This window comes from Onychostruthus taczanowskii, unplaced genomic scaffold, assembly GCF_017590055.1.
Source record: "Onychostruthus taczanowskii isolate IOZ18803 unplaced genomic scaffold, ASM1759005v1 scaffold8, whole genome shotgun sequence".
Classification (NCBI taxonomy): Eukaryota; Metazoa; Chordata; class Aves; order Passeriformes; family Passeridae; genus Onychostruthus; species Onychostruthus taczanowskii.
The window spans coordinates 3217962-3232755 of NW_024505892.1; positions in this window are offsets into that span (position 1 = coordinate 3217962).

The following is a 14794-nucleotide window of genomic DNA, read 5'->3' on the forward strand; positions in this document are numbered from 1 at the left end:
GAACTCACAGGGCTCTGTGCTGGCCAGCAGAGCTGACACTCTGCTGGAGGAAGCCCTGGTGGAGGCAAAGGGCTGGGTGACCCCTGTGCAGTGGGCCCTGCTCTCTCATTCTGTTAATTCAGCTTTTTTTCCCTAGGGTGTCAGCAGGGCCTGGCCCATCTCCTTTCAATATTGTAAGATTTTGACAAAAGAAGCAGCATTTGAGGCAGCAGGTTATATTTTTGGCAGTGTAAAATGAGAAGCATTTTGTGAAATAGGAAAACCAGTAGTTTGATACATTATGCAAAAAACTTTGATATTGACACATAGGTGAGCATTGGAGAGCCACATTCTAAAACATTATTAGAGGTAATAACCTGGTAGGATACATGGTTAGGAAGTGGTCTTGAGGTGAAAGCTTTTATGAGAGGCAGGATGCATTATACTCTGCCTTAGAAAAAGGAGATAGTGGGGGGTAGCTTTGGGAAATATTATTTTGTTCATATTGAGCTTGAGTTATGCTGTTAATATGAGCTGAATATCTGTGTTCAGTTCAAATGTTCGAAAACTGAGCACCATTATTGCTAATCACCCCCAGAACCTGCATTTTCCTGCCAAAACACAAATGCAGATGTGCTGACAGAGCAGGTTTCCATGGCTTGGGCTGGAGCTACCTTATTTGACTCATTCAGTGCTTGCAAGAAGAGCCAATTTGCTACTGGCAGGTAGCAGTTTTCAGATTTCCACAGAGTTTCACAAAGACCATCTAGGAGAGACAGCTTGGAAATGGCTCTGTTTCCCTTGTTCCAAGGTTTTTGCCTTACCAGTCTGACACTTCCATGAGAGAAATGGATTGCCTTGTTCCAGCAGACTTTCTATTGCTGCAGCTGGTTTGAGCCAAGGATTGCTCCTTTACTGGCCTTGAGGGCAGAACACTCCCTGTCACCAGAACTCACATCAGTACTCTCAGACTGCCCACAGGGGAGAAATGTGTGCGGTTTTTCCTGCTGCCCTTTGGTGCTCTGCTGTGCCATGTTAGCTCATTTTCCTGCCTGCTGAACAACTGGATGAGGTGTAAATTTGAGTGCTGGACTGTGAGCAGTAACATGGGAGGCAGGTCTGGCTGGCCCAGAAACTGTGGTAAACCCTGCCAGCCACCTCAAAACTCTATTAAGACAAGAAACCTACTGGAGCCGTACAGATGGTTGCCAGATTTCAGAGGACATTGGTCCTTTTGCCTACTTGAGGGAACAGCACACTGTGATAGAAGGCTCAGGGCTCTAGGGACTGTTGTACTTTTGGAAAGGTTGCAGTCTGCTTTTTTGCAGCATGGTGCCATTTGGCATGAAACACAGGGGCAGCCTGATGGTGGTGTTTTTTTGAAAGGGAAAACTACTCAGAGCTGTGTCAGAGTCTGACTCTGCCAGAATTGTCCCTAAGCTCTGCGAGGGTTAGGTTGAAGCTTGAACTGCGTGAAATGTTGATGCAGGAGGGCAGGCTGTCACTGTGCCTGCCAGTCACCCTGCCTACGGCAAGCACGGGCAGCTGGAGAGAGCTGTTGAGGGATGTGATTGTTTCCCCTCAAACTCTTGCTTTGAAAGGCTGTTTAGCCTGGCAGGTGCTGCTAGCACTGCCATGTGCCCTCCCACCCCCTGCTCCATTGGGAAGTGCATGAGGCTGGTAGCCACCAAATGAGCAAAGCCTTGCTTCTGCACAGCCTCAGATAGTAAGAGCACATGGCTCTTACAGGCAGCAGGGCAGAATAGGACACAGGGGACCCCAGGCGCTAATAATATGCATTTCATAATGTGCCACATGGAAAACAGAAACAGACCAGCAGTGACAACAAAGCTCTCCAACAACTGTCTTCCACAGTGAGCTGTTCTGCACTTGGCTTCTGAAGATTATTTCATTTTGGTTGAGTTAATAACTGAGAGCCTCTGAGAGCTGTGCAAAAGGAAAGGACAGCATTGTTTTGAGACATTAACAGCATAAAAACCAATTTTGCCTAAGTTCTTCTTTTTCTCTTCTTCTGTTTAAGTTTCAACAAATTTGAAACAATAACGTTCTAATAATCTCTTTGTGCAAAGAGTTAGGTCTGACTGTTTCTGCTGTCTGTATTGTTTACATGTCACCATCCCCAGTTATCTCCTCTTCTTCTGAAGAGAACTGCTTTGCCCAGTAGGATAATTCTGGATGTTAGCTAATGCTGGGAAGTAGGAGCTGGTAGAGAGCAATGGGACTCCAACACCTCTTGCCATGGGCAGAATTTCTGTATCTGAGATAGCGACAGCATCTTTAGCGCAGCCTTGCCTTGCAGCACCAGCCCAGCATCACCTCTCAGGGGTTAAGACATCGACCTATAACAATTAAAAAGGGGAGCAGGGGCATGATTGTAGGCATTTCCTGCTCAACAGCTGTAGCGTGCCGCGTCTCCCTTACACTGGTGTCATAACTGCTAATGGCTTCTATAGAGGAATGGTTGGGGTATGTGGTGGTTGTTTTTGCTGTCAGCTGAGGACTTAATTCAGTAATTTGAAGGCAGTACCTCCATCAGCTCCAGTGCAGACGTGGCACAGCTCTGGCTGCTGAGTCCTCTGGCACTTCCAGAGATCCAGAACTGAATTGTAAGCTGGTTACTGTTTGGAAATAAAGCAGTACCAGACACTGGGTATTTTATCCTCACTAGTTTACTCTTCCCTTGCTTTCTGTTCTTGAATTCTCACCCTTTAATTTAACTAAAAAACAGACAGGTTTTTTTCATGTGTTCATTTTCCTATGCTATTTATCTCCAAAATTTTATTCCCAAGTCATAACGCTTTTTATAGACAGGGATGCATTCTGTGTCTAAACTGGTGTAATCCTGAGCAAATAAAACAGAGGTAAACTTCTCAAAAAACAACAGTGTATATGTACTGTGACTGCATGAGTGTTGACAGGCTAATAAACAAGAAAAGCTGTGGACTGAACTTTGTATGTAAATGTGAGGCGGTATCCATCCCTCCCTGCTCTTAGGATGTGCGTGTGCATTGCCATTCTGCCTTTTACAGTACTGGTAGCTCATCTTTAATAAATCAAACGCTGCTCTTTCTTGCTTGCTTGCTCTCTGAAGGAGAGGATTTCAAGTCATACCCTAAATAGTTTTGACACACAAATGATGTCTGATGAAAAGTGCTAAAGGTGCTTTTATTTACAGATGTGTTGAGAAGTAGGCGAGGAAATGAATTTATCTTCTCTCCTTCTCACAGGAGGAGAATAAGATGAGAGATGCATTGTCCTTTTGTCCTCTATCTCTAAAGGAGGCTGGCTTCTTGTCATCCTGTGAAGAAATTGCTTTACAGTTCTCTAGGAGAGTTTCTACCACGTCTCTTTTGTTATGCCCAGGCACCCTGGAGTCTCGGCTGACATTGATAGGAGTGTTTCTCCTCCCAGCCCAGCCCTGCACGCCTGCCGTATGGTCTGACACCTGTCAGCTGCCCGGAGCGCTGCTGCTGCAGCACCTCCTGCATCCGTGGGCTCCTCCCTGTGCAGCGAGGGCTCAGCAGGAGCTGCAGGCTGCTGGCACACTTCTGGTATGGATGTGAAATTAATTGACACAACATGAATCTTCAGAGATGACGCCAGAAGGAAGAACAGAAGACCTGTGAGATAGCAAAGAACAAATATGATGTGAAATTGTCTGTTGGAATTCTTCAATTGGAGAGGTTTGGCTTTTCTTTTGCAGCTTGGTTACTGTGCCTTGCAGCCATACAAGCCTCCATTTACAGCTTTTGGGACTTGTGGTTGTCTCAACAGCTCTCTGGGTTTCTTTAGCCAGGAGAGGTTCACTACTGTATGAAAAGATAACAGGTTCTTTATGCTGCTGTGCAGACTCATCTGTGTAAATCATGCCACATTTTTAAAAACTACTGTTGCTGGTGCAGGTTTTGGAAAAGGAGGAAAGAGAATGAGTTAATTTCTGAATTATGTTCCTGGGTGTAATGAAGGAGACTTTTTAATTGGAGCATTACATAAATTCTGTACCTTTTGTAAGGGCTTACTTGGGTAAGGTGCTCTCATCTATAAAAATTGTAACTCCTTTCAGAGATCTAATTAATTTATATGTTTTTTTTTCACTCCACCTTTTATACAGGCAAATGGGTGTATAAAACTCCCCTTTTCCTTGCCCTTAGTGCCTTCTTCTGTGGGTCACACTAACTGAAAAACTGTAAATTTTTTCAGAAGTCTCTGGGGTTTTCCCTCTGTGCCTCACTCAAAGCTTCACAAATGAAGACAGCTAAAGATATGAATAGTGTCTTAACAGTACATATCTGAGATTTGCATATGTTCAGAAATTTACCAGCCTTGTTTGCTGACTGTAGAGGAATTTTAGCTTGGTGTCAGGTAACTGAGGTTATAGGTAGCATTCATCTGAGGTATGAAAGATTATTTCTCTTCTGAAGGAAAGATTGAGCTGGTTCTAAAACACAGAGTAATGGGAAAGTGAAGCACGTGCAGATACCATGTGAGGAGCAGAGGTGTGCACTAACAGCCTGCCCTATCAAGCAGCAAAAGGAGTTATGGAGGCACTTCATAGGAGTACAAATCCAGTCAACTGGAAAAAGAATGACATCTATTTCAAAGCATGTAATATTTGAAAGCAGAAGTGATGATTTTTATCTCCTATTAAAGAATGTAGAGATATGTATGTGCAGACAAGTACTGCCATATATTGGGAAATCTGCCCATATTCTGACCACCCATAACTCTCTGTCTAAATGACAAAATGTGTGCCAGTTCCAATCCAGAAGGAATTTAAACACCTTTACACAGCTGTGGCAATATGATCAAGTCTTTGATGTACACACATAATGCAGCTCTCTTCACTTTATAGATCCACAGAGTAGTCTAGGTTGGAAGGAAACTCCATGGACTGTCTTGTCAAATCCCTGTGAAGAGCAGGTTGCTCAAAATGTGTCCAGACAAGTTTGGAAAATCTCGAGATGGAATTCCTTAATTTCTTCAAAGTAGCATGTTCCAGTGTTTAAACACTCTTGTTAGTGGTAAAGAATAGAAATATTCTGCTGTCTAGTGGGAATTTCCTTGTTTCAGCTTCTTGGTTGTGTCTCATCCTGTTGCTATGTACCTTTCAGAAGAGCCTGAATTTGTTTTCCCATTAGGTAACTGTAGACAGCAATAAGATCCCCCCATGAAACCTTCTCAATGCTGAACAAGCCCATCTTTCTCAACCTCTCCTTGGCCCTCCTGTGTTCCAGCTTCCTGACCACTTTGGTGGCTCTTGGACTTGTTCCAGTGTACTAATGTCTGTCTTCTATTGGTGAACTCCGAAGAGAACACAACAGTCCAGAAATGGTCTCACATTTACTGAGTAAAAGGGAAAAATCACTTGCCTGGACCTTCTGGTTATTGCAACTTACTGTGCAGCCAGCTTTTGCTGCAAGGGTACTCTGCTGATGCATTTAACTTGCAAGTATTCATCCTGTAGATATGCCATCTATTCACCCAGTTAGAACAGAAGAAACATAGGAAAACAACCATACCAATATCCATATGGAGCTGGAATTAAACACACAATTCTAATGAACACACTTCTGATGAGTCACAACCACATGAGATGGAAAAGTTTGAGCAGGGCTGCCATTACAGAACTTGCAGTTCTCACAGCTTCTTTAGCTGTACTTTTTCCATAGTCAGCTTTGAGAAGAAATTTCTTGTGTGCATTCTAAATTCATCACAAATAAAGATGAATGATAGGTAGCTATTTGAGCACAAAGGGTGCTAGAAACTTTAGAGGCATTAGTGGTTTTATCTTTAGCTTGTGCTGTTTCTGTTTGAAATAGCAATTTCAATAACATTCATCACACTAAAGAAGGTCTATTGGTAAGAAGTGATATATCATTAAAAAGGTACAGAACAACTTTTATCCAGTTTGTCCTTTATAATCCTTATGCATGTCCTGTACCTGTGAAAGACCTTGGCTCCTTAGCAGTCATTTTGGAAAGATGCAATACCTTCATAGATAACTGTTTAGTAATGAGAGGACTCTAATTTTGTAAAAAAACCCCAATCAAACAAACAAAGAAAAAAAAAAAAAAAACAAAAAAAAAACCCCAAAACAAAAAAAGCAACCCCCCCAAAAAAAACCCCACCCAACCCCCCCCCAAAAAAAACCCCAAACCAAAACAAACATATGTATATATATACATATATATATATATATATATATATGTATATAAATATATATATATATGAAGTGTTCAAAGCCGAAGATTCCTGGGTCATTTATAAATGATGCCCACAGAAAATGCTAAGAAACATTAATTTATGATTTAGATATTTAACAATCTCTTCAGTATAATTAAGAAAACAGAGCTGATCTTATCCCTACAACTGAAGGCTTCCATTTGCAAATATGTACCCACCTCTTCTATTAGGAGAGGGTTGTACATTAAGATTTTGGCTACCCTGCTTGCAAGTGGTGATCAAAACATTACATAGCAGTTCCAGGTTGCAAGAGAGGTAATATCCTTCCATTATGGACAATAAAGTGCTAATGATAAATTGGCTGTAATAGCTAGAGGCCTGGCCAAAATTCTTGACTTACTGAGGCATGATCACATTATACATGCTGATTAAAATATGGAATTAGGGACTATTCTTATAGAAAAAAATTAAGATCCATAATATTTTTATATGGGGATATCCATAAATCCAAATTTCATTTAATATCACCTCTGTCTTTGCTTTTGTTGATTGGGGACTGGCATGATCAGCTTTATAATAATTGATAGGAAAATACTAGCTTTGGTTTTTTGCAAATGCATTTCCTATTGACAGGAATTAGTATCCAGATATGATCAAAATCTGACAGTTAGAGAAAAGTTCTGTTCTTGCAGTAGTTTTAAAATAAGCACAAAAGCTATATATAAGCATTATCTAGTATAAAATATATTGTTATTTTAAATAATTACTGAAAAATTAGATTAAATAGAACTGGGGAGGTTAATTTTAGCTATATTTGGCAGTTAAAATTGATTCTTGGAAGAGTACATTATATTTCTTACCTTCAATTAAATTAATTTGATGGTTCAATAAACTAAATGATGGAGCAATTAAAGCACCACAAATAGAAAGTTGTTAATACTTCTCCTCTTCCTGGCTTATTTTACAATTTAACACACTTTTTGCCTGTTGATATCTGTGCTGCTATACAGATATATTTGCCAGAAAAACAACCAAAGCATCATTTATCTTTTGTAATAGTTCTCTGACAAACGAATGTATCCTGGATACAGGAATCCTTTGTGCTTTTTCTGTTTTCCATGTAGGAATTGTCAATGGTTAGAAATAAAGGACATGTGCTGTTTCAAGGGCTGTACAGGTTCAAAAACCTCTGCTATTTATGTTGGTGACAACTCACTGCAGCAAATAATTTGAAATGTGTTTTTTTCCCTTTCAAATTTCATCTGAAAACAAGAATAGAAGATGGTATTTCTGCCAGTGTCAAAGGGTAGGAATAAATTATTTAAGAAAAATAGTAGTAGAAAACCATGGCTAGGCATCTTCACATTCCCCTGCCCCTCCACCCCCCTGTCTTTCTGTAGACCAACACAATTAATTTCAGATTTTCAGCTAAAGTTGCTTTTAAAGGGTCAACCTGGGATCTTTTAACTTAGTCTTGCAGATGAACACTCTCTATGTCTGTGATCAAAACTAAAACCCAGAAAATATCAGAATCCAGGGGCACTCTAGGCTATGAGAAAACTTCCAAGATATTGAATGAAGGTGTTCTGAAACTGTCTCAGAACACCAGACCATTGTGCAAAATAACTCGGGGGCTCTAGAGGACACGAACAGGACATTTTATGTCATGGGAAGATGGGCTAATGGCATTTGTAGTATGGACAAGAGCCATTACTTGAAGATGTAGTTCTTTAGTCAAAGCTGGAACAGAAGAGAAGCATTTAATTCTGTTACTCTTATTCAGATGTTAGTTATTGAGGTTTTTTTTTTTAACTGGACAGATGTCTGTCAGGAGATTTTTTCCCCCCTCTTTTTTTGGTATATCTTTTGTTTTAGAGGATATTAGGGAAGACTGGACTTTAACAAATTTACACAGAAGCAATCCAAAAGAATTACAAAGAATATGTAAGAAGACATACTGTACAGGGTTTTGTGAAGGGCTTTGCAGGTTAATCAGTATACTTGATTCTGAATCTGGCTTCATCTTCTATAAGAGACCCTGTAGGAAGAGGAAGAACAGCAGATTTGCCAGGCACAATTTCCTTTTACAAGAAAGGTGCCTCTTGGATTTTCATGGCAGCCTGTTAAGGCAGATCACATTTGTTGATCTGGAGCATTTTCTAATAGGGCAACACTCAGACCTGTGGCCAAGGTGCTGACCAAACCTTGATCGCTTAAGCACAGATTCCTAAAATTAGCAGACCTAAATTGTGATCCACCTTTGGAAAAGGAAAGTAAGCTAGTCTGCAGCATTTTGTACCCAGATAATTGTGAATCACTAGGAAGAATTATGGATTGCTGTACCTGTAAGGGAAAGATGTATCAGAATGACTTTGGAGGGATTTGTAGCGCCCTTAGCTACTGTTTTCCTTATTTTCATTGATCAGCCCTTGCCTTATGAGTCTGAACAACAAAATATATCAGTCCTGGGACAGGTAAGCACCAGTATTTGATTATGAGAATAAACTTCTTTAAGGGATGGGTGTGTGAGAGCAATCTTGGAAAAAAAGGAAGAGCTTTAAGTAAATGTGGTGCCAGAATGTAGGGCAGATTAGAAGCCTCACAATACAGAACATCAGGGAAAACTTTTTTTTGTTTTTTTTGCATATGCTGTCATTTTGACTTCTACTTTGAGGTTATTAGTTAATTTCTTTTTAAAAAAAATTATTGGCTCACAAAAGTTTCAACTTTCTAGCTATTCCTGGGGAATGTGTGGTACATTGAAGGCCTAATATAACATCTAAGTTCTTGAAGCTAATTACCTTCCCTGTTTCCATTTTTGTTATGCATTGCATGCATTTTTCTGAAAAGATGTCTTACATCTCCTGTATGTGTGGCTAATCTTTTGCTATTCCAAGAATTTGCTTTATGGTATTCCATGGGCACAACATTGTCATACCTCATTTCCTTCAGTGTGCATTTGCAGTGAACTTCTTGTCTGTATGAATATAACTTACGTTTATTTAGCACCCAATGTTACAAAAGGATTAGGCCTTAGAATCGTTTTAGCACACAAGGTATGTGCCTCAGCCTGTTTCTTGAGACATTCTTATCTCATACAGGGCTTTCAGCTCCACAAACACACTCTTGATGGTTGAGAAATTTTATTGTTTTTTACTGGAATTTGGCATGAAAAAAAAATCAGTGAACTGGTTGCCCTCGGGTCTTGGCTGAAATGATCTTCCGGAGCAAATTACCAGCAGAGATGGAGACCCCGGGGCTCAATCCCTCTCGGCTTGTAACTCCTAGCTATCCCCAGGTCCTCCAAAATACCCTCACATGTTCACTTTAAGAAAACATGGAACAACCTTCTTTCCCAGCGCCTTGAAAACCTTGTTTGTAATTGAACTGGGATGAAGGGCTGATCAGGTCTGGGGATTGAGGAGCTCTGTCCCTCCCTCTGTCCCTCTGCCCCTAGGTGTCCCTTAGCCACTGTCATTCTTTGCTCTTTGGGCTTCTCAGCTGCCTTAATGAAGAGGTGAGGCTGTCTAAACAAACCCACACTAAGTGAATCCCCCTCTAACATTTAGCAATATCTGGGTCTTCCTTCATGCCAGTGAGAGCGAATATTAATTGTGGTTTAGTTCTCATTATTATTCATGTGTTTCTGTGACTAAAGGCAACATTTTCTCCAAGTAATTTCCCAATAAAACCAGCTAGGCTTACTTCTTCATTATTCCTGCATGTCCTTGTGGCTGGTCCTATCTCTTTTGGCTCAGAAAGGATGATTAATTATTCTACTTGATCTTCTCTTATCATAGGAGTACTATGTAAATTATTTCAAAAATGTCCTGTTTTAGATTTCATTATTTATCTTCAGTATGACCTGGGTATTATGAAATGTGAGAATTACATGTCTTTCTAGCACACTTCTTAGATTTGAAAACTTTGCATGTATGTATTTTTTTTTACAGATCTTGTGGCCTGTTGTTTATGTTGTCTGTTAGTGATATATTCCTATGCCTTCTATATTAGTTATCCTGGCTTCTAACTAGGAGCTTACTATTGCTAGTGTCTAAAAATTATGTCCTTAGCAATTCAAAATGTGTATTCCCTAGCAATTTAAAAGATGCATTTTTAGAACTCAACTGACAGAAACAACAAAGATGCTTTCTATCTTGTACATAGTAGATAAATGCTTTTTTGTTTTTCCAAGTGTGAAGCAAAACTCTTTTCTTTAATGAGATCTGCGGGCCACATATATTTGTTTTAGGGTTTTTTTTTTTGTAAGAAGCTTCAGTGCTGTGTGTAGAATTCAGGTTCACAGAAAGAACACATGGCATAAGTGAGAGGTCCAGTATACCTTGGAGGGGCAGAGCTTTGCTGCTGCTGCTGATGTCGAGCAGTCTCAGATGTTTTCCCAATGTTTCAGCTATGAATGTGCATGAGCCTTTTCTGCTCCCCAGAGGGCTGTCCCAGGTTGGTCACATCAAGTCCCTTTAATATTATGTTTTCTGTCACTGTTGCAGTAACAGTTTGCATTACTCTTTGCTGACATTTATATTTTCTTTGTTGATCCAATAAAGAATAACTCATGCACCAAATGTCTATTAATTAATTTATAAAATTGAAGATACACAAATAAAACCAGGAAACTCAAAAGACATTTGCATTCCTTTATTCTTTCATTCTGCTTGAAATATTAGAAAATTAATAATTCCAGTGAGAATTTGTAGTAGCTGAACTGCATGCCTAAGAATTTATAAAAAAATTTAGTTTTCATATTTTCTTACTGTCATATTTTAGAAGACTTTTCTGAAACTTGGTTATAGAAAGTTTCTGAAAAATAATATGTGGCTCAGTAGTGTCCACATTTTGTCTTCAGCACTAGGTTTACTTTACTGAGGAATTTTTATCAGCAGAATAAATATACTGTTTGTCCCTTCTTAGAAGGAGAAAGTCTTCTGAATTAAGAATGGATCCACATTTAGAACTGTTAATTTTACTACTTCTTTCATTATCTAATGCTGTAGAAGTTATGAGGGTAATTCTATGTTTAACACCTATTCAACTGCTTTTTTAGGAAAGTTTATGCATTTTAAATTGCTTATGTGCTGGATAAAATCAAGGTGTTCTGGAAGAGAGCCATGACACCTGGGCTGTACTCTTCAACTTGAAAATCTTAGGGCAGATTTACACTCAATTGAAATTGTTCATTGTCTGGTCCTGTGAAGCTTGTATTTCTGGTCCCTCAGTGATTGTTTCAAAACCTCTTTCTTCAGCATCCTTCTCATCTGGAAGTGTTGCTGTGGGGTTATATCTCCCATTTGCTTGGGAGGTGTTTTAAACATTAAACTAATGTTAAAAAGATAACATAAATCTCCTCTTCTTCAGCCAGGATCTCTGAGTGAACTCCAAGAAAATTGCCTAAGGGATGGTCTAAATACACTTTCTGTATGAAATCTGTCCTGATCACAGGCTGGGGTCTACCTTTAGCTAATATGAGAGTTTTAGGTTTACCAGAGAGGGGTCTCACAGCAGGAGGTACAAGAGGGTAGCATCTGGATTGACTTCAAGGAAACAGGAACATCAGATGGTCAGAAATTAAGGACTATAGGGAAAATCAGAAATTTATCCAGGATGATTACATGGGCCCATGATCAAAGAACAAGAATATTCTCCTAGTCTCTTGAGATAGCTGAGGCTAAATAACTCCAGAGGCTAAATAACTCTGAGGCTAAATAGCTCCTTCTGCTGCCCTCCAAATCCAATGCAAAAGACAGCATTTCAGCTCTTCCCCTTGTCAGGGTTTTTCTTTCCTGTAGGGTTTGTACCTGTTAGTATAATAAGTAAATAAGGCTTCCTGCCATGAGATAATTACACATTAGCAGAAATTACAGTGCCTATTAGTCAGAAATTTAGTTTTCATTCCCTGATGTGGCAATTGTCTGAGCATTAGAAGAGGCAGGCACGAGTCTGAGCATAGCATGATGAGAAGAGCTGGAAGCAAGCAAAAGCCTCTGCTCTGATATGATGGAAGAATAGCAGGTACCCCACTGTGAGAAAGGGAAAATGATGGCACCCAAAAAGTCTCTTTATACCACTTTAAAAGCAGAATATAAAAATATAAATATAAAAAAATTATTATTTTATATTTTATAAAATATAAAAGCAGAATATATGCAGTTAAATTTGAAGCTGGAGCGAGTAAAGCAAGCAAACTTGAAGGGAAAATGGGATCTTTATCTTACAAATGTTTTACTGAAGTTATAGCTTAAATCTCTCGGTGCTCTAGTGAACAGTGTATGGGGAGACCTCGCCTGGGTTCAGAGACATGGGTCTGTCTGACTCTTCTGTAGGTTGGAACAGATGTGAACTGCAGTCTGGGGAAACTTCTCTCCTCCTCCTACCTTTTTTTTTAATAAGGATTTTTATTCATGCACCACATTAAAAAAATATAAATAAAAAGGCACGTTAGCTGTATTTTCATGCACTGCTCTCAAAAATAAAAAAATAAAAATAGCCCCAAAACCTTTTGGATGTAACCATTAGTTACCCTTTAGGTTGGGAAACCTAAGCCCAGCAGCCATTCAGCCACCTCTGAAACAATGATCCAAGTAACCATTTTTAAAAGTCACATCTTGAAAACCCTCCGCGTGCAAAATGAGCATGGATCAGGAAAATCCCATTACACAGAAAACGGACACAGGTTAAGAAGCATCTCTAAAAGAGGCAATTGCAGCTACACACAGTATTAGATATGAGGCAAGATTTCTTGACTTGATTTCAGGGAGAAAAGTTGAAAGAGAAAACAGAAGAATGAAGGAAAGGAAGGGCGGATTCCTTCTTGATAAAGGCACCACAACACATTTCTGATTAAAGCAATTAGGCCCAATAATTTCTTAGCTCTGAAAAGCATGGCAAGAGAAAGAAATGGCAAGCGACTATTATGAAAAAAGAAAAATAAATCTGGTAAATTCTTCTGTGACTTTTCAAAGTAAGAGCTGATGACTTCTCTTTCTCCCTTGTTGAATAACTTGGCTAAGAGAACTTGTGGGTTTTGTTATTCACTCTTTACTCTGGCTTCTAGTCTACATGTTAATGTTTAGGAAATTCTAGGGATTCTTCCTCCCATTTGTTTGTAACTGGAGCAGATTATAGGCACAGATGATACGCACAGATGGCTGCAAATTCAGCATTTCAGGCAGATTTTTTTGCTTGAGCAGGTAATGCTTTTGAGCCTGCAGGTGATGTTTTTGGTGGTCTCTTACCTTCTTTCTTCAGAAGAGGATAAATATTGCTTAGACATCAGCAAATCTGAGAAGCTCTGTGACTGTGGGAGGAGCATGCAAACTCTCCAGCTGCCTTGAAAATGTTTCCTGGCTGATGTCTGAGGGACAGGGTAGGAGATCCATGCCTGAGCTTTGTGTTTGAACTTGTAATATTCCCTACATGTTCTCCACACCTTGGGACTGTGCAGTTGTGATGTTACACTAAAGAGGAGCACAGCTGTGGCTCAGTGGGATTCAGTCTGTTTCAGATATTGGAATTCAAGTACACCTTTGTTTACCTTTGGGGTAACATGGTTGCACATTGCAAATTTGCGACCTCCAATTGCTGAGATATAAACAGGGATCAGGAGGAGGGGGGATTGCTTTCATTTCTGCAGACAGGCCAGTGACTTGATGCAGCACTGAATGTATCCAGTAAATCTTCAAGGACCAAACACTTGCAAGTATCTGGCCTATGTAAAAGCCTTTAAAATCAAGCCCTGTTTTTTTATTGAAAGGTGGCAATCATTGGAGAAAAGCTGGGGCATCAATAGAAATAATAAAGCAATATGATTAGTGAGAAAACTTTTTAACTCAAATAAATGGAAGAATGAACAACAAAATAGCAGCCAGGAGAGAGTCAGTGGACCACTCCAGCACCACAGCACTCTGCCAGATAATTTAGGAGGGAAATTAAGGAACTGAAACAAGAGGCAGCCTCATCATTTGCTAAGCTTGTGAATTCAGTCTCAGAAGCAAAGCAAAGCTTAATAAAAACAGATGATGGGGCAGACTAATTGAAGCAGCAAGCAAGGGAAAGGGAAGGGAAATGAATGTGTATTGATTGTTTTTTATTGAAGTAAGAGACAATTGTGCAGAAAATGCTCCAGCTCCTGAAGCTGATTAAGAATAAATAATATAAAGACTTATGAGTAATCAGAAGAAAATTACTAAATGCTAGAATTCATACCTTTATTTTTAAATTAATTGCTATAAGTAAATGAGGATTTTGATTGCATGCTGGCACAAACCCAGAGGCCGCTGATCTCAAAGAGATAGACTCTTTTGCAGGAATTCTATGGGTGGAAAAATTTGTGAATTGAGTTTAGTATCAATGTAAATGTTGAATTTCCTAGGTGCTTCCTTTAATGGTTATACTTCATTTTATCCATTAACAAGTTTTTAGTTATCCATAAGTGAAAAATTGAGCATGCTTCTTTACCATGCTGCAAGGCTATCTATGGAACTCAGCCAATATGGAGGAGAGAGACCTGGACAGATTGTAATTTGTGCTACAAATGAAGAAATACTGTTGGTCTGGGAATATATATTGTTAATTTGCCCACAAGAAGTGTTTTGTC